The sequence below is a fragment of the Periplaneta americana genome, chromosome 4 (genome assembly GCF_040183065.1).
Source record: "Periplaneta americana isolate PAMFEO1 chromosome 4, P.americana_PAMFEO1_priV1, whole genome shotgun sequence".
Taxonomy (NCBI): Eukaryota; Metazoa; Arthropoda; class Insecta; order Blattodea; family Blattidae; genus Periplaneta; species Periplaneta americana.
This window is the reverse complement of record NC_091120.1, coordinates 161,867,482-161,890,087: the sequence shown is the minus strand read 5'-3', so window position 1 is coordinate 161,890,087 and position 22,606 is coordinate 161,867,482.

Sequence of the window (22,606 nt, the reverse complement as noted above, 5' to 3'; positions counted from 1 at the left end):
AAAAGTAGTGCATCCATTTATGTTGAAGGGAAATACGATATTACGATTTTCAGTTTGATTATCACGTTTACGGAATTTATCAAAATACAGTAGAATAGTAACATTTTTTTTCTAAAAACTCAACTTTTCAGGCGGCTATGTTCGTTATGTAATGTCTACTTTATTTAGCATATTAGTTATTGATGTTAACATACAATATAGAGAGTGCATTTAAATTGAGGGGGTCATAAGTAAAGGGCTGTAAGTGCACTTAAGTTACTTTTGAGAAAATGGGGATTAAATATTTAAGCTTTCGTAAAACCGGTGAAATTTTTATTTAAATTTTAATGTGTGATGCGATTAAAATATCCCTTTGCCACTAAAATTTTAGATACTTTAGCTTACACTGGATGCACTTAACTCATGTAATTACAAATGTCACTAGCATTCCTTTGCTTCTAGCCACCTCAATTCAAAATAAGCTAATATGAATTTTTAAACAAGTTGCTGAAAATGGTTGCCGTTCATTACAATGCAGGCTTCAATTCTTTACGCATATTATTAAAAACATTTTGAATCATATCCTCTGAAACTGAATTTATCGTTTCTTCAATATAATTTTTTTAGTACGATATTATTAATATAGGTTCTTTCTTCTATAGAAAACGCAACCATATTTCTGAAACACACTATACACTGCAGTGTTTACTTCACTGCTTGAAGACTTCGAACGCAACAGCGGCCGTAAATTTGTGTGTCTGACGGGAGCAAGGACATTAGTGAAGGGGTGGGAGTGAAGTACATTCAGAAATGCAGGTATAATAAAAATGCAAGTAAAAATAAAATGATGTCCCTGTATATAGACTTCTTGTTTCGTATAATGGATCGCGGACATGGCGGGACGAGGACGGAATCCCGAATGCACCGCTCATTGCTGCTGCAAGTCAGTCCATTCGGCGGTTGTTAGTATTGAGTTCTTTCTTTTGTTCGATACGTGGGGCTGTTGTTCTCTTGCTAATGTAATTAAATTGCGAAGACAGACAGACATACACCGGCCGGCATCCAGTTCAATACCGGCTATTAAATTATTGAAAAGGAAATGAGACGTGACTTCTATCTATATTTAACTGAAGTACAGCCAAAGGTACTATACAATAAAAAGTTAATCATTTAACCTTTTACTTTCTCTGCGCAATTATTTGGAGATATATTTCCATATTTTTATCATTTACGGCACTATAATTTCTCAACTCTTGGCCACATCAAGTGCAAAACACAAGCAATTATGACTTTTGCACATCTGGCGATTCTGCCATCAGTGTTGAACAATTACTTTCGCATCAAGTTTCATACAACATAAATTTCGGGAAAGTACTGACTAGTGTCGTCCTACATCAGTGATGCCAAAGCGTCTGTATTATGTATTCATACTAAAAAGAATACAAATCCAAAACGGTTCACTTTTTAGGAAGATAAAATACAGGGACATCATTTTATTTTTACTATCATTTTAAATATTAACTTGCCTATACCTCTGGATCAACGCCGTTTGCTACCCCCTTCCACGACTAGAGTTCGATGATACTGGCGTAATATACAAACAAATCACTTTACTAGGTATAGGAGGGAAGAAAAGTAGTTCATCCGTTTACGTAAACTAGGAAATATTGCCCTTTTGAGTTTGATTATTTTCATTAGGTTTATGTTTAATAAAAATATCGTACAATATTAACAATGAGTGTTTTTACTCACGAACTGAGCTATCCATGTGGACGTATTCATTATGCAGTATAGGCCTATATTATATTGTCTACAGTAAATTAGCGTACAATATAGAGAATGAAGTTAAATTGAAAAATAATCATAATATGGATATTTAAACACATTTTTTTAAATGGTGGCCGTTCATTTCGATACAGGCTTCAGTTCTAATGTGCATATTATCGCACTATAGACTATTGTCCCTAATCCCAATTACCAGTTTCGTTCTTCGTACTAGTAGCTCATGTTGAAATAATTCTGTACCTACTCTGTAAAAGAGTACCTTACGTACTGTAAATTCAATCTTCACTTCTGCCCGATCCGAAAAGATAAAATTACTCAGACATACTATCTACTATCCGTCCAAGTGGTTTTGTCGTAGGGTCGTAGAAAGGAAGGAAATCACGTGAACAGTTAATTACTTAACGAGGCCCTTTCATTTAAGTTATTTTAAACAGTTGTATGGGTATAATATTACGTAGACGTACAATTTCTAACAGAAATTAATGTTCTCAGAAAAGAGCTAAGACAGCCCAGCTACTAGCTGGCGAATAAAAGCTGGTGGGAGAAACCGGGATACGACGTAGGCAAATGGACGACAGTAGACTACCTGTGCGAAAATGATTCAATATTGAAAGCTCTTTCGTCAATGGAAAACGCGAACATATTTTTGGAACGTAGTGTTTACTATAACCGTAAGGCTACTATGACTGTATATGCGGTCTTGGATCTGTGTGAAGGACGGTTGAACTTCATTAGTAGAAGGGGTGGGAGTGAAGTACATTAAAAAACTCAGGTACAATAAAAATTGAAGTAAAAATGAAATGATGTCCCTGTATATTCATCGCTCTTAAGGAAATGTTGTACGGCTTCTTGAGGGCATGCAGTGCAGGCGCTTTGACATCCCTGTCCTACATAATTGTTTCTATATACATAAACGGGGTGTTTCTATAAGGAATCCTGTCGGCCTAGGTAGCGTAGTCGGTATAGCGTAGGCCTTCTGTCCTCGAGGTTGTGGATTCGGTCCCGGTCGATGGCATTTAACTGTGTTTAAATGTGACAGGCTCATACCAGTATATTTACTGGCGAGACAAAATTCCGGCACACCGGCAACGCTGACAAAATCTCTGCAATTGCGAGCGTCATTAAACTAAACCATAATTTTTTATAGGGAATTCATAAATTTGAAGGAATGCAAAAAGCGGACTTACACAATGTTTTTATGCGTAAGAATGTAGCAATACACTTCAAAATTTATCTCGTATAGTCATGATTAGGGGGCGGATGTTGGTTACCTAAAACTCTACTTAAAATGATCATTAAAATGCCCTTAAACTAATGGAAAAATGACATAACATTAAAAGCAAATGACATTTAAATATTATTCACCGTACTCGCACCACAACTGCTTAAAAATTAGTCACCTTGTTTCAATGACTGCCCTGCAAATCTCGGAGAGAGGAGGCAACTTCCTGGAATTTAGCTAAGATAAAGGGAAAGAACATTCAACAAAATGGAAGTTTTAAGGGAAAACTATAGATTTTAATGAGGTTTACAATGTGTTTCAATCAGGGGTGGTCCATATCATTGCTTTCATTCTCCGTCTCCTCCTCCTTCCGTGTTTCAATTTTGTTACTAGATCTTCCAGATGTGGGCGGAGCGTGCAATCTTGCAATATTTGTGTTAAAAATACTGTCTACTACAGTAGACATCCCTTCCGAACCATGTTGAGGACACAACGTCCTGTCTAAGACACGGTGAAAGTTTCCCCCTTTCCAAACATAAATTCTAAAGACACCCTCGTTCCGACAAAAGAACAGTAGTGGTCAAAGTCCTCACTTAAACTACGCTGTTGTCAAGTATTTTATATTACTTCCGTTGTGTGAAGTGAAGCCTACAGCGGAATGAGGAATGGACTTTAGAGTCTATTCCAAACTACAAAATTCAAACTTCACTGTTATTCACTTATTCAATAGGTAATTATTACTGATCTATTTGCTTAGACAATGATTTAACAGACTATCGGTAAAGAAGAAAGTAAAATGCATTCCAAATGATCTAAATGTTCTTCAAAGCATTAAAAATGACCAAAAATGCCGAAAAAATATAAAAATGACTTATTAGTTCATAAACGTAAAAAAGTGCAATATAAGAAATTAGTTTTTACGTTGATATTAAAATAGAAAGGATTTCTATATTAATAGGCATCGTCCTAATGAGAAAAATAAGAAGATGACTTTTCATCAACATCCGCCCCCTAGTCATGATTGTATGCGACTTCCACTAGTAATGTTGCAACCTTCAAACTTTAATCAATTCATGCCCACATTCGACGCAGTATCTCTGGCGTCATTTCTAATTGTGGCTGTAGTTCGATTTCTGAACTGAGTGACATCTCAAAGTAGACATAAGGTAACTACACTCGATGTTCACCGAACCTCCGTCAACAGTAATATCCGGGGAACAAGATGGTCATACTCCTTGACCAATCCACCGACCTGGAAAACGTGTATTGAGGTATTCTCTCATTTCTCCAAGGTATTGAGGAGGTTTACACTTTTTTGTGATTACCGAATGGAACTCATGCCTAACCTGTTTTACGGTACTGTCAGGAAGATGTAGATGATCGGGTGATTTAACATGGCGCATGGGACATTCAGTTTAAAAAAAAACTCATATACCACGAATAAATTGTGGCCCACTGGAAGGTTATCTGTAATACTGGCTGAGAAACGTTCCTCGGACTTGTGTAGCAGACATCGTGTCTTCATATCACAACAGACGAGAAGGCTCTCTTAGCTAGTGGCGTAGTTTAGGCGGTAGACGAGTTTGTAGCTGATCCAGAGTTGCGGTTTGGTGCAGATTCGATTCCTACTTGTACTGATTACCTGGTTAGATTTTTTTAATGGAAAATGGATATCAGGTAATTCTATGACGAATTTTTGGTCTCATCTAGCCAAATTTCATCTCTATATTACCACTAAATAACCGCCTATAAGATGGTCTGAGCGTGGGAAACAAACCATCTATTTTAATTAAGCGAGAACGCTCCCAATGGCAGTATTGAGTGCCATATTATCCGATACTATATGCGTCAAATGCTCATCAAACCTCATGGAAGTATTTCACAGCATTCTGATAATTGAATGCACTGTATAATAATCCCATGAAGAAATATGTATGTTCTTTAAAAGTTGTAAAGTCATTTTTGAAACACGGTGTATATTTTACAATATAATTACTACGTCAAACAATGTTTAGAGTTTCATTTGTCAGCAATAATTATAAATATGACGTCATACTGTCTCTCAAAATGAGTTTTATAACGGCTATAAATAGCAACGCCCACTCAAATGATGACACAAAATGTCAGAAACGTATTAGACACATGAAAATTTGTTCCATATTCCTGGAAAAAATTATTCACTGAATTTACACTTTGCGAGTGTTATAACAATGGATTGCATTTAGATCCTCCTCTAAGAATATTCGTCTAACCATACCGAGAATAGTGCCGTCACACCAAACTGAGCATTTCCTTACATGTTGCAAGTGTGTGGATTGAATTTTCAGTTCAAGCTTAAATTTGTTTTTTTGAATTGATTGAGATGAAAATATACCTCGTTCGAAAACCAAATGGTATTGATTTTAGAATGTTTGCTTCAGAAGATGCAGAAAATTGATTAGAAAAATGCAATCTGTTTTCTTCATGTTATAATGCAGTACATTGAGACAAAAAATAAATGCTACAATCATTTCTAAATGAACAAAAGTTGGAACTTTAGGGCCGAAATATATTATATATATCTTAATATTAACTTATTCTCATTTGTTAATATTCAAATTTCAATCCTTTCAATAATTTACAATAATAGTTATTCTCAACTCATTTTCACGTTGATAAAATACACCATTTCAAAAGTGCAATTTAAATCTTCTAAATTCTGTAAATAGGAGAAAAAATAATTAGCATTGGTTTCTACATTTTGGATAAAAATATATTATGAAACAAGGAAGTAGGCCCATCTGAAATGTAGATGCGTTTTACTTATTGTGAGAATAATTTTCTGTAGCCCATAAAGTGGCTTTAAATACACACTAAATCCGAGTGACACTATGTTTTGAACGTGAGTGTTATTCTCATTGTTCAGTGCCTATAGACAAATAAGCAGATATAAATACACAAAACAGAGCTAATCTTCCAAGCGAAGCTAGCATGATCCATGTACACCTAACTTGCACTCAAAGTAACCAAACGCTGGACTCTACTGATAACATAAGAAACTTCGAGTAAATTCTTTCGGAATGTATGAGATATACAAGGTGTAAGGGGTATAAGTGCCGTCCTTTTACAGTCGTCGGAGACGGTCTACAGGATCAAAAAATGTCCATACAACGTAAGATCAAAACGTAATAGTTTTCCCAGAAAAAAATATTTCTTCTCTTATTTTATTCGCGTTATACTGCTTATATCGTTAGTAAAATTACGAAAACAATAAACATCAGTAGGTATATCTAGCAAAGAGTTAATATTAGTTTAAATAAATATTTGTGTGTTCTATTACGTTTTCGTGAAATTAAATAAAATTGCATGCTTAAATTTGTTAATATTCTGGCGTGAGAGATTTGGCAACGTGTTCAGCAGGTAGTACTCTGCACAGACGTACGTACGAGTCAGCTGAGTTCAAGCTGCCTGTCCATAGCTCTACTGCCGAGCGGATGGCTGTTCAGTACAGGTATTCGATAAACAACTTACAATGTCATTCACAGTTTAGGAATATCATATGTTATTAATTTATGGAGAAAGTCGTCGTAATTCAAGTGAGGCAAGAAGATGTAGGCTACCGTCAATGAAGGTTACCTAATCGGCCAACTTTTGTAGAGGTTCCTCAACGATTATTAGAAACTAGGAGTCTCTTACCTCGCTTCGAAAATCACAGAAACAGAATTTTTAAAAATAATGTCACTGCTTTATGGAAGCGGGAGAGATTAAAAGTTGCATTAAAAAAAAAAACTTAGTGTGATTTTGTGCAGTAAACCATTATTTTTTTTTTATTTTAGACGTACAATAAAAAATGGACCAATATTCCCAATATTGTTAAATAAAATAGAAATTTACCATAAAGTTCTATTAATGAGATTGAAAGTTTGTATTTGCTGTTCGTTTTATGTAAACAACGGTCCGCCCCTGCATTAGAACAGAGCATCTGTCTTGTACCAACATGTCTGTATCCGCTTTAGCTGTACCGTGTACTTGTAAACTCCGACCTCCCCACCCCGCAACGTTTCCAAACACCTAACATTGTAACTTTAATAATTAGTTAAATACTGCAATATTAGAAAAAAATTCTAAGGACATTTTTTCTTCCTTGTGACATGAACAATTATCAGTTAAAATAATGGCACTTATACCCCTTACACCCTGCATGTATAATGATTGTGTGTCATTTTGATGACATTACGTAGGCTATTCCCTTATTTGGTCTGAATTTAATAACTTTGACATAAAATGTGATTGTACGAACAAGGTGATATTTGACTGAAGTTGATTGATGAAATTCTAGGGTTTTACATTATTATCCTATTTATTGTGTTAAATAATCCATTAATCTGTAAAGATGAACCATTTACATGGCACACTTTATTTCATTACTGTGTAAATCCCAAAATAAAGTTAAAATTATATCTCGGAATAATATTGGTGGTTTCATTAATTTAACAGTTTAACACACGAATAAGATTTATACCTTATAACTTTAAACTTTGAACGAAGTGGTTTCGCTACACTACATTTCAGAGCAATTCCACATACCTTAATAGCTGGGAGACCAGGACAGAGTCTGAACTTTCATGTGACGTATGATTATATATAAGAAATGGTGGCTGGTGCAAACAATTTGCGACGACACCATTCTACGAAATCAGCTGTTTTTCTCAGCAGGCTCCACTTGAACATATAACCTGTCTACAAAGTTTATTTTCTTCTCGTACCAACAACTTTGCGCGAGAAACAGTTGAGAAACATAGACTGCGGAACTGGGTTACTTAGTCTTTATCTTTGTTCTTGCTCCAAGTTTGAGTATTCTAAGGTTAACTGCCTGGTGCCACAGCGAGGAAAAGGTCGTAAGTACTGATGTCCTCCAACTCCTGGTACACAAGCTAGTTTAAGTCATCCTGTCGACGTAGGTACATATTGACACATCTGTTACGTTATTGCTACTGAATATGTTCAATCATAATACGTAAAGCGTCTATTTTTATACCTAAAGAGCTGTATCTATTTTATAACCCAACACAGTAGAGATGCGAAAAGTTGTTATTTTCTCGTAACAGTTTCAACTGTTCCAGTTCCTTGAAAATACTACGTTCCAAATAACAGTTCCGAAATAACAGTAGGGGAGAAGTGGGTACAGTGAGACAGGGAGAACAGTGAGACATTTTTTTATTAGATGATAAATTTTCATGGTGAAATGTTTGTAACAGTGGAGTTGTATGTTGCATGAGTAAAGTAACAGTATTTTCATACCCGATTTGATTCTAGTTATAAAGGTGAGTGATGAAAAAATAATTCGTAAGTTTTTCACTCTAGAAGTAAAATTTTGGCTTGTGTTTAGTGAAGGTTATATTGGATACACAAATTAAATAGAAACATGAATATTTTGTTACCTAATACTATGGTATTTGACGTTATGTTTTTCAAAGTTTCGTCTTTCTTGTTTTGATTTTGAAATGATGGTGCCATTTTTAAACGAACTATGTGTAAAGGGAACAGTGAGACATGCCATTGAAAGGTACACTGAGAGGTCTCACTGTTCCGATTTACCAATGATTTGCAAAAATAAACTGTAATTATATTACATTTACCGGTAACTGACATTAAAAATGAACATACTAATAACCAATTTATTAGTATTATTACTATTATTATTATTATTATTATTATTATTATTATTATTATTATTATTATTATTATTATTATTATTATTGCAAACAGAGGATACTTATAGGTTCATTATGTATTAGTTTTTGCTATATTTGTATTGAGAGTTATGGCGGATTAAGAACTGGAATACATCTAATCCGCCAAGACGTGAACAAAGATTGATGAAATAAATAAATAAATAAATAAATAAATAATAACCAATTTAGGAACTACAGCTTAAAATAATGGATACATTACATTTGAATAGTTTCTTAAATAAAAAATTATTCACAAAATTTAAATAAATATTAAAAAATAATAAAGAATTAAATTAAATTCTTATAATTATAAGCTTTGTTGTCACCAAAAATTCATTTTATTTTTTAGCAAAAGTTTGAAAAGTCATGGAAAATTCGCTTTTCCAAATGTTCCAGATGTTTCAATGGTTTCGAAGTCAGACATCAAAATGATTCTAAATAAGTCTACAGAACATGGCAAGATAAAGAGACAGCAAGCTTTCTTTTCGTTTGAAATAAATGTAAATCATTTCAATGTCCGTTAATAGACACTGGTGTCTCACTGTACCCTCCTGAATGGGAACAGTGAGACATTTGCATTTTTTTTTGACAAACACGCAGTGTATATTATGTCCTTTATCTATTAACATTTCTGTTCATGTATTATTGTACTCCATGTTTTAATGTATATTTCTATTGCACTTAATTTCAAAAATACTTGAAATTTCACTTGGATACAGTACATATGTCTTAATATTTTGTGTCTCATTGTACCCACTACTCCCCTACCATACAATTATAAGTACACAGGTGCATGGTGATATCTTGGAACATGTTACGTACGACTAGTATGTAAAGCAGGCCTGCACAAACGGCGCTCATTGAGCGCGGCCGTTCCTTCAGAGCGGGAGAGTCGTCTAAACAGCTCGCCGGAAAGGTACGTCGGAATGACGTAGGCCTGCTAGCCTATGGGCAGAGGATAGTCCACGCAGCTATCTGGTGTATTTCACTTTGGCCCGGTTTCTTCAACCTTCGTTAAATTATAACGGTGTGTTATTCCATTTTAACTGTAAACTTAACAGTTGAAGCATTTCTTCAACTACTGTTAGTACTAACAGGCTGTGAAAACTAAGTTAATTTAGCTGCCCAATTTCATGCAGTTAAATCATTTAACTTTCTGTTAGCATAGAAGTATCCAATATGGCTGGTGCGTTAGATGCTGAACTTATATATCTGGATTATTTAGAAAATGATATCCATGAATACATAAACAGAGCGGATGATTTCTGTGATTTGACAGATCAGAAGTTCATGCAAAGGTTAGGCTATTTTCTGCCAAACCTCACTTTTCGCTTTCAACTTAGATCCGTTTCTTTATTTATTCTCATTAATTGGTTTATACTGCGAAATAATTTCCAGCAGAAGGTTTCTTTCGAACGAAGAGAAATTAGTCCCACGATTTCTATTTGTTCCAGTGTTTTCCATTTCACAACAGCAATACCAATACGCCGCTCCACGCTATTGTGATACAGACGAGGAAAGAAGCAGAAATCAAACTGAGAGAATAGAAAAACTTCTATCCTCTCTGAATCAAACAACGGAAACAAGCGAGAATCGCAATTGTCAGAGTTCAGAAAACAGACGTCAGCCTATACTTGGTTATAGGTTATGGTTAAACTCTAGAATCTCTGGTCCTAACAGTGAGTTAACAAACAGAATGTTAAAATGTGAAATGTAAAGTTCAAGAAACGCAATATTTTTAACAGCAATTCATGCTTTTAACTTACAGTTAATTAACGCTATGTTAGGTGCATTTTAACAAACGTTGAAGAAACCGGGCCTTTGTCTATCTATGGCTACATAATGGAGAAATCTAAAAGACGGAAAAGTGATCATCAGGCAAATTATTTCAATATTGCAAGGGAAAATATTATTTTTTTTTCACAGCAGCTGGATTCAATACTCATTGCCTTATCTGCCACAAAAGTTTGAAAAAAGAGGAAAACATAATATAATGCGTCATTACTAGTCCACACATAGAGATACGATGGTTTTGTTATGGCTGTGATGTGTGCAACCTCATTCAGAAAATTAAATTACAACATCGCATACAGAACAAATAATACTCTACAAAAACATCTCAACACACAAACAAACAAATACAACCACACAGGCGTATACCGGTACAAACTGAAATGCAACACCTGCAACAACTTCTACATAGGACAGAGAGGCACATCATTTCAAACACGTTACAAAGAACACATCACAGCCATAACAAAATCACAAAACACTTCCACATATGCAGAACACATCACAAATGCTAACCGCACCTACAGAGACATCAACACACATGGAAATTCTACACATCCAACCAAAAAGCCAGAAACTAAACATACTACAACAATACGAAATATACAGACAGACAAAAAGACATCCAAATGAAATTCTCAACACACAACTCAATTTCAGAATACACACACTTTTTAACTCCACATTACAGTACACAAACACACCCCCACAGGAAACGAAACAAAAGGCGCCAAGACCAGCAAAAACCAGTTCTGAAGATGGCCAATAGCAGGCCGAAACATGTTAATAAGGTAACATAAAATTTAACACGTGAAAGACACTAATGCGTTTTCCGAAAATATTAATATAACTTTCAATACTTGCTATTGTCAACGAAACGTTGAACATACGTTTCAGTTCTTTATAACATAGAAGGATAATGAAAATGGTACCCAAGCATGAAATGACGGAACTACTGTAGTTCGTGATGGTCCAGAATACCACCAACATCCAACTGGGAATGCGATAACCACCATGAAGCAGGACCTCTTGGGAAAACCTCATGTGTTGGCGTGATATTTTGATCATGAAAGCACCTGACAATAAAAGACCAGTTTGGCTTGATCTTCGTTCTCTATATGAAATGGCGTGAGCTCCAGATTCCAGCAATAGTCCTGTTATCTTATTACCTTTACGGAATGTTATACCTCTGTCTACTGGTAGAGGGTAAGGGGAAGAAGAGAGAGAGGGGGGTATTTGTGCCCGAGTTAGAGGCGATATTGACGATTGCTTTGCAGCGAGGGTCGAGATGAATCGATTCATACAGAACCGATATTCGATTCCCATCTCGGCACAATAATATTGCAATGAAATAAAACGATATGATTTGAGCACAGAGCTGGTATTGGACCCCGCCTTTGCCTGCTACACTGGAATACGAATAAGCTTCTTTTTTACTTTAGTTTGTGGGTTTCATCCCTCCCTCTCTCCCCCTAACCACCCTCCAGAGCCTTGATTCTTCTTGCATGTGTCTTGTGGCTCTGTTAGAGAAAGCTCGTGGGTTTTAGCAAAATAAAATTTATTGTTTCTGGTTTGGGAGTGAACCAACAACGTTTCCCTTATATCTGTGTTAGGTGGAGGGTTGTACTGATGCTGCATTGTACGCGACCTGCAAAAATCTTGCCTTCCACTTAAGATTGTTCATGGCTTGCGAGTGGCAACGCTTACAAATCATTCAGAATGAAGGGACCAAATACGTTCGTATTAGCGGGATAGGGCGTTAGGTTTGAGTCTAGAGATGCTGCCGTCGGTTTCCATTGTATACTATCCTTAAGGTTGTAGTTCTTTTATGGGCACAATGTTAGTTTAGTGGCTAGAGGTTGAGCTTGCGATACAAAAAACCCAGGTTCGCATACCGCTGTACAAAAAAAATTATTTTTTTTATTGACAAAAGTGAGCATGTTGAAATTTTATCGGTTGCTCACAAATCGTCTAAATATTTATCAAATAATTATACTGTTTATCTGTAATATTGACACTTAATATTTCAGGAGAAAAATTCGCTCCGGCGCCGGGGATCGAACCCGGGTCCTTGGTTGTACGTACCAAGCGCTCTGACCACTGAATTCAATCCACAGCAACGGATCGAAACTTCCTCCTTCGATGTTTTCCTTTGTGGCCTGACTCCAAGTTAGACATATACAGGGTGTTTCAAAAATACGGGGCATAATTTCAGGTATGTATTTCCCACATGTAGACAATCAAAATAGTTCACCACAACATGTGTCCGGAAATGCTTTATTTCCGAGTTATGGCCTTCACAACATTGAAATTCACCGGAACGTTTTTCTTTCCGCAGGTCGTTGCCGTCAAAGGAGACATTAACAGGGTACTCTGACAGTTCATTCCGAGGCGAAGGTTACATTCAGTGTTGTGTAGGCGTTAGACTGTGCGACATGTATTCAAATCAAGAGCTGGCAGAGACACACTTCATGTACGGTAAGGCGGACGGCAATGTTGCGCTGGCTCGTTTGTACCAGGAAAGGTACCCACAGCGACAATGTCCAGATCGCAAGACATTTGTACCTCTCCATTACCATCTGTGCGAGTATGGAAAATTTAACTCTCCTGGTTTGGGAAGGGGACGACCAAGATCTACAATTCCAGAAGTACAGGAGGAGATTCTGGAGGCTGTTAACATGACTCCTTCTATCAGCACACGAAGGGTAGCGTTGCAAGTCAATGTTCCTCATACGACTGTCTGGAGACTGTTGAAAGAGTATCAATTGTATCCTTATCATTTACAACGTGTACAGGCCCTGTCACCAGCAGATTACCCTGCACGAGTTAGGTTCTGTCAGTGGTTCTTGCAGCAGTGTGGTGTAAATCCGAACTTTCCTGCCTTAGTATTATTTACAGATGAAGCACAGTTCACACGAGATGGCATAACAAATTTCCACAATCAGCATGTATGGACGTATGAAAACCTACGTGCAACTGTTCCATCTCATCACCAGGTGCGGTTCTCCCTCAACATGTGGGCCGGTATCATTGGTGATCGATTAGTTGGACCCCATGTACTTGTAAACAGACTTACGAGGCAGGCGTACACAAACTTCCTGGAAAACATCATACCTCATGTTTTAGAAGACACTCCACTGATCAATCGTCAACACATTCACTTCTTGCATGATGGCGCTCCTGCACACTTCAGTCGTACGGCTCGCCGGTACTTGGATCGAAGGTTTCCTGATCGATAAATAGGTAGAGGTGGCCCAATTGCTTGGCCTCCACGCTCACCTGATCTGAACCCTTTCGATTTCTACTTGTGGGGGCCATTTAAAATCATTGGTTTATTCGTCTCCGGTGCCTGATTTGGAATCCCTTCGGAATCGAATTGTGACATGTTCTGAGGACATACGCAATACTCCTGGGGTTTGGGATCGTGTTCGCAGGTCAATGAGACATCGATGTGAGGTCTGCATTCAAGCAGGAGGTGGACATTTTGAACATCTTCTGCAATGACAACGACCTGCGGAAAGAAAAACGTTCCGGTGAATTTCAATGTTGTGAAGGCCGTAACTCGGAAATGAAGCATTTCCGGACACATGTTGTAATGAACTATTTTCATTGTCTACATATGGGAAATACATACCTGAAATTATGCCCCGTATTTTTGAAACACCCTGTATATGTTGACGTGTATCCAATGTCAACTGCCATTATACTAGGAGCGCACTCAACTGAGTGACTTGTTGGCCGGGAATCCGCAGTTATTATGCACTGCTAGCTGAGAGAATATTATAGATATATTAATTTATCCTACAGAATTTATCTGTAATATTGTTTATCTGTAATATTAGCACTTAACATTTTAGGAGAAAAACTCGCTCCGGCGCCGGGGATCGAACCGTCAACATATATATGCCTAACTTGGAGTCAGGCCACAAAGGGAAACATCGAAGGAGGAGAGTTCGGTCCGGTGCTGTGGATTGAATTCAGTGGTCAGAGCGCTTGGTACGTAGAACCAAGGACCCGGGTTCGATCACCGGCGCCGGAGCGAATTTTTCTCCTAAAGTATTAAGTGTCAATATTACAGATAAATTCTGTAGGACAAATTAATATATCTATAAATAATTATATGTTCGCTTCTCCGGTACGTCTATTACAGGGTTAGATCCACGGCAATGATAAGCGCAAATACTATTCGATGAATTGATTAGAACAGAAGCCAACATTAACTAGAACAGAAATAATAGTATAATGAAATTTTATTTCTACATTAAGTTAGATATAAACATTAGATTAAAATAAATTATTTTCTGTGATATTCTGCAATAAATTCATCAGTCGGATATAAAATTTTTTGGTCTTTGAAGCGAAAAACTCCTGTTATACCGTAGAGATCTCATAAAAATGATTGAAACAACAACAACAACGCGTCCACACCTGTGGAGTAACGGTTAGCTAATCTGGCCGCGAAACCAGGTGGCCCGGGTTCGATTCACGGTCGGGGCAAGTTACCTGGTTGAGGTTTTTCCGGGGTTTTCCCTCAACCCAATATGAGCAAATGCTGGGTAACTGTCGGTGCTGGACCCCGGACTCATTTCACCGGCATTACCACCTTCATTTCATTCAGACGCTAAATAACCTAAGCTGTTGATAAAGCGTCGTAAAATAACCTACTAAAAAAAACAACAAAGCAGAATCTGAGCCAAAAAATTTGATTAAAATATAATACGTAATATTATAGCTATAAACAGGCTAGGATAAACCTCCAGTTCTTGGTTTTTCATTTTAGCAAACATGACTGAGGGGCTCGAGCATTATCATACTGGAAAAAAAAAATCTTCGTTGACTATCAGTGGATAGCGATTAAACAAAATATAATACAGAGTGATTTATATAGAATTGACACATTTCTTTCATTAATTGTTTCAAAACGAATTGTGCTAGCGACAACTTATTATACCTAAAATGTAGAGGAATTTTGGGAGATTATTTACCTCTATAGCAAATGTTGAAAATGTCCTCCATCCTGCATAATGCACAACTCAACACGTCGTTCCATGTTACTGGCCACTCGTTGGAGGACTCTGTTGTCAATAGCTTGAATCTCCTGTGTGATGTTGTGCTTCAGATCGTCCAATGTCTGGGGACGTGTGGCGTAAACCCTGTCTTTTAAGTAACCCCATAGAAAGAAGTCCGGCGTTGTCAAATCCGGAGATCTCGGTGGCCACAGGTTCCTGGAAATTATTCGGTCGTCAAAGAAACTTGCAATTAGTTCCATGGATTCATTTGATGTATGGCATGTAGCGCCATCTTCCTGAAAATATCCTTGACTCAGCTCTACATCGTCCAGTTGCTCAACAAACTCCATGAAAATCAGTCGGTACTCTGCAGTGTTCACAGTCTGGTTAAAATAATTGGCCCTTTTCACTCACCAGAGATCCAGTTGTTTCCAATTTGTTTACCAGTCCCAGTATTGTGTTTCTTTTGGGAGGATTGCGAACACCAAATTCTCTCTGGTATGCCCTTTGAGTAGCTGTAATTGAATTCGTAATCCAGTATTACTTCACAAGGAAGAGTAGTTGATTTAATATGTACTGCATTTTCACGTTGACACAAAATGTCGAAAACAGCTGCCAACAATAGGAATAAAACATAAACATCTGCGCATCTAGTGCTGCCAACAATAGGAATAAAACAAACATCTGCGCATCTAGTGACAAGGAATCAAAACTCCAGAACATTCTGCTTAATTTGGTGCTAAAATTTGGTCAGTGCTGCCAACAATAGGAATAAAACATAAACATCTGCGCATCTAGTGACAAGGAATCGAAACTCTAGAACATTCTGCTTAATTTGGTGCTAAAATTGGGTCATTGAATGAATCTCCAATGTAATAATTGAAGAAAGAAATGTGTCAGTTCTATATAAATCACTCTGTATAATATAATATAATATAATATAATATAATATAATATAATATAATATAATATAATATAATATAATATAATATAATATATACAGGCCTAATAGGATATAACTTAGCCCATTATATGTATATACATAAGCCTAATATACAGGGTGATTCAAGAGGATTTACAGTCCCTTACGGAGCTTATTTCCGAAGACATTCTGAGCAAAAAGTCATATAAACATTTGTCCTAATCTCAATATTTTCAGAATTACACCAATTTGAAGTTGTTTGTAAAATACCATTATTCTTGAGTTTTAAGGGTAATATCATAGATAAAGAACGAACTGTTCAGGAGTATCATTTCTTTAATTAGCTAATATTCTGAAGCTAGAAATGTGCAGATTCTTTTTTCGATTTTGAATTACAAAATTACATTTTCTTACGCATTTATCACAATTGTTACAAATCACGCCACTCTTATAAATTCTTCAAGACTGTACATTAGGATGCATAATTAATCTATAAAAAATCAAGTTCCTAAAGTCGTATGATTTGTAACAATTTTTGTATTAAGTACGTAAGAATGATGTAATTTTAGTTAAAAATTGAAAAAAGCAAAATCTGTATATAGCAATTAATAACACATTTTTAGCTTCAGAATACTAACCAATTAAAGAAATGATATTTCTGAATAGTTCATTCTCTATTTGTAATATGTTTTACCCTTAAAACTAAAGAAAAAAGGTATTTTACTAACAACTTCAAATTAGTGTAACTCTGAAAATATTGAGATTAGGGCACGATTATATGACATGTTTTGCTCAGAATGTCTTCGCAAATAAGCTTCGTAAGGGACGGTAAATCCTCGTAAATCACCAATGTCGATACACTTGTTACATACAACATTTTATGCTATTCTAACATTAAAATATGTAAAATAAAAACAACTATTATAAATTTATAAAATGTAATGTTGTTACGTAGTAGAGACATGAGTAATGGATATGGCGTAATATATTGCATGGTTGCTAAATAACCGTTTCTTTTTCTTTCTTAGTAGGTTATTTTAGGACGCTTTATCAATATCTTAGGTTATTTAGCATCTGAATGAGATGAAGGTGATAATGCCGGTGAAATGAGTCCGACAGAGTTAACCAGCATATAATCGTTTCTAAGACAATGTTACTTACTTGTTGTTTTGAAGTTCTTTCTTACAGGTACATTGTACAGGCGGTGGTGATGTCATTGAATACTAGTTGTTAGGTAACTTTTTCTGGCACCAGTGCCAGAATTAGGCCAATTGTGCACGATTTATAGCGTCATAACAAATATGTTTTAATGCTAGGATTGCATAAATATTATATATATGATGCAATTGCGGATATATAGACTTGTTACTGGTTTGATTTACCGACATAGTTCTATGGCACGTGCACCAGGCGGCGCTAGTCTATCTTCCGCTCCCACTCTGCTCTCCGATTCCCTTTCACATTGGACGCGACCGTTGTGCAATCGTGAGATTGTTGTGAGTGCAATTTCGTGTAAGGTACCGCATTGAATGGCTCGCTATTTTCTCTAGAAGAAGGAGTGTGTGTGTGAAAGACATACGTATGAATCGGCTCACCGGGGCATGTACGAAGTTTATTGAGAAATTTCCGAATACTGACCCCGATGAGGCAGGCAGTACAGACCGATTATTTAGTCCTGACAGCTCAGCGACGCGAAAGAGGGGAAGTAATAGGAGTAGTGTGGAGAGTTGCGGAGTAGAGATAAGAGCGAGCGGTCAGTAAAGAAATGCAGTACAGCTTAACTGTACTGGAAACACACCGCTCTACCGCATGCGTGACATCCGATCGCTCTGAATGCAAGCGACTGACTAACCTGAACACCCCTTGGCGTAACTTAATGGACTCGCCTGACTCAGGTACACATTCTCGGCGACTAACAGGACTAAGTAATCGTACTGTACATAAGTTACTGAATACATCTGAGAACACGAGGTCGGTGTTAAAACAAAATACGTCCTAGAAACAGACCAGTTTAACAGAGACTAAATTAGATGACACTGACACTATTCTCGAACATGATTTTTATCTATGGGCTACTGTGAAGAAGATGGAGTATCGGTCTAATCCATACACAGGATATGAAGTATGATGTGTTCAGAGCTAAAGTGGATCAAGTCCATGAGACGTAGTTTTGAGATAATAGGATTTAAAGTTAACTTGCTCTAGTGGATTATCTAATTTCACTAGCAATAATTTTATTGCTCCACTCTCAAATTAAATTAAATTAAATTTACACGAATACCGTCCACGGTGTGGAAACACGCCAGAGAAATAAATGATTATTTATTACATTATCTATCGATATGGAAAAAAAACATGACCTTGTTCGCAATCGTTATCGAATAAGAGAGTGTTAAATATTTTGGAAAAAGCATTTCTTCTGAGAAAACTATGAACTTTCCACCAATATGGTATTACACTTTTTTGTTACATACAACATTAGCTACTCGCTTTGGAAAGCTGCAGGGTTATTTCACTTCCACCCTGTGTATGTGTTTGTATGAATGGCTGGATTCATGACGTAAGAAATCCCCCTTCTTTTTTAAATCTAAGGCGTGGCACTGTGTATATATACAAAACTGTTACATTAATGTAGTTGATACGACTTAGTATTCGAAACAAATATTATTTCAGTGCAGATAGGGACAGATTTAGGAAGACTATATTATTATTTACGAATCCCATACAAGGTTTACTATTCTACATACCGAGCTAGATATTCAGTTCCATACAGCCGGAGTTCTGCAGCAAGGGCAAAGCGTCGCACAGTGTGTAATAACGCAAATCCAACTGGACAAAATTAATAACTTCTCTGCATTCCAATGGATTGTTATGAAACTTTCTACAGACCTTATTAATAGCACATATTTTTTGTGTACAAACTCTGACTACATTTGTGTACGAGGAACTACCCCTTTATAGAGGGTGGTTTTAGACTAAAACAATAACTTCTCTCCTATCGAACAGATTTTTATGAAACAATGTACGAAAGTTACAGATAGAATACATTTTTTTGTGTGCAAACTATATTTACGGTTCCATAAGAGGAAGTACTTCTTTATAGGGAGTGCATTGACGCAAAATTAACTTCTCTCCTACATAACAGATTTTTATGAAACTTTGTACAGAACTTACAGGTAGCACATAGTACAAATTCTTATTACATCTGTATGTTATCTGTAGGCCTAATTGTTGTACAAAGCTTCATAAAAATATATTATATAGGAGAGAAGTTATTAATTTTGTCTAAATTCACCACTATAAAGAGGCAGATCCTCTTATGAAACATAATCAGACTGTGTAGACAAAAAATAAAATATTCCACCTGTTACTTCTGTATAAAGTTTCATAAAAATCTGTTACATAGGAGAGAAGTTATTAATTTTGTTTAAATCCACCTGCTCTAAGGGGATAATTTTTCTCGTGCAAACGTAATCAGAGTTTGTACAAAAAAAAATGTGTGCCACCTGTAAAGCATGTACAAAGTTACGTAACAATCAGTTGGAATGCAGAGAAGTTATTAATTTTGTCAAGCTTGTGATTTGCGCTCTGATTCACTGTGAGTTTAAGGTTAAATAAAAATGCGTCCAATGTATTTTTAACCTTATCTTCGATGTCATGTTACTAATTTTGCAGGCCTAAAACACTCACAAGTGATTAAAAACTTCCTTATTCCATGATTCTTTTCTGCTGTTAAGCCAAATATGGAACAGTTACCGTATGCCCCACCACTGAAAAAAAATAATTACTGATAAATGCGCAAGAACGCGCAAACTTTAGTACAGGGAATCGACATTCTAAATCTATATGATGCTATATTAAATGGTACAAGAATTGTTGTAACCGGACGTGACCGGCTATATTAAAACTCACATTATACACTAGCTACCAAAAAGTAATTGGGCATTGTTTTTGCCCCTTTAGAACCTCATGGTGCCACCTATTATTGCTATAACAGCAGCCATCCTGTCAGGCATGCTCTCCACTAGTTTGTGTAGGATATCCACTGGAATGCGTCGCCATTCCTCTTGCAATATGGCACTCAGTTGGACAATGGAAGTTGGCCGCATCTCCCGAGACTTCAATCGCCGGTCCAATTCGTCTCAAAGGTGCTCAATGGGATTGAGATCAGGACTCTGTGCAGGCCATTCCAACCGGTGAACATTATTGTTTACATACCACTGCATAGTAGCCGCCGAAACATGAGGCCAACTTCCATTGTCCAACTGAGTGCCATGTTGCAAGAGGAATGGCGACGCATTCCAGTGGATATCCTACACAAACTAGTGGAGAGCATGCCTAACAGGGTGGCTGCTGTTATAGCAACAAGAGGTGGTACCACGAGGTTCTAATAGGCCAAAAGCAGTGCCCAATTACTTTTTGGTAGATAGTGTTATGGAAAACTTTAGAATAATATATATATTTTTCAACTGTAGTATTTAAACCCTTCTGTAAGAAGAATGATACTTTACAAACTTGAAATTAGTTACATTAGTAAGAACGTACCTATCTGAACAGATTCTATGTCTCACAATACAGAAAATCACTAACAATTGGCTCTTTTTCATTTACATAGTGAGCCTCTCTGTCTACGACTGAACAGGAGCGAGAAGTGTTAGGAAGAACTAATTGTTCATACACTTCTAAATATAGCTTGCCGCTGATAAAGCAGTAAAAACTATTTCTCACAACATTCTTCAAATATTAAAGAACATGAATTCATATTCATATTCATATTCATAACTAAACAAGTCGAAATTTGATTTTTGTCCTCCTAGATTGGGAAAATTGCACACTGTGCGTCGATAGAAATGGTAATTCATGTGACTTAAAAAGCAGAAGACGTTATTCTTTCATTCATTAAGGTCTTGAAATTCTTTCTTTGATTACGACATCATGACTTTTGGTACGTTCCTCGTAATTCATTTGCTGCTTTTTGTGTGCTTGTACAAAGCAACCCACGAAGTGTTCAATTTGTATAAATTTGTCTGCATGCATTGAATAAGTCTTCTAGCCAATATTTTGCATAATCCGAACGGGATCGCAGTCGTCTAGTGACGTGTGTAAACAGAGTTCAACTTGGCTGGCCCGAGACTGCACGTCTCTATGGGAACCCTTCAACTGTACTACGGATATTGGACGCGACGCGGCGCTGCAGTCGCCAATCGAATTAGTCACAAACCGAACAGTAAGATAAAGGAAAGAAAGGAGAAAAAAATAGAAAAGGAGACGGTGTGAATGCGTGAACGAAAGCAATCCTTACTCAAAGTCCCGCCCGTCTACTTGCCGATGCAATCCAATAACACATCATCCCGCGAGCCTCCGCGCAACAACGCGCTAAGTGACAATTCCGTGCCGTTGTCTTCGGGGAGGATTATGAAATTTAATATATGACGATGAAAATACGGCGAGATAAGCTTCTCATAGACTACATTCCTTCAACATTCTCTTCCTCCTTCCTTCTTCTTATTACTGAACGTGATCAATCAGTCATTCGTGCCACCTCTATGAATTATCGAGTTATCTATGTACTGTTATCCTCTCATTCAGATTCTAGCTCAGAGATGGGCATAGTGCCTCACTTGAGAAATAATGCCTCACTGACCTTCACAGAGCTTATCGCTCTGAGTGACATCATCTTTACAGTCCCCGTTACTCCCTCACGCAGCTCCTAGGTGTCGGCAGGTTCTATATCAGTTTCATAAACAATATCAGTAGTCACTTTCATTTTGTTGTGTGCCGATAAGCTGCTATTATGAACTATAACAATTTTGTTGGGCCACCTGTGCTTATCTTCTTAAATAGTTTTTTTTATAACATTAACGTTTTCGATACTACTTATGTATCATCATCAGATGTTAGTGCATTATGTTGACAGTATGTAAAGAAAACCTAGCCTCATGGTGTTTTATGAATTTACTATTTGGTTTCATATTATTCATATTACTTGTCGTAATGTCTAAGCCTTGTTAGTTAACATAGTGGTAGTTCGTTGTGATTTCTTAGCCTAGGTCAGTGTTTCTAGTTCACAATAAAATATACTGAAAATACGATGTAAAATACAATAAGATAAAGTTTAAACAATTTAAAAACACTATTCAAAATATAACATGTAAAATTCTATGTGAGCTTGTTGGGATGGCTG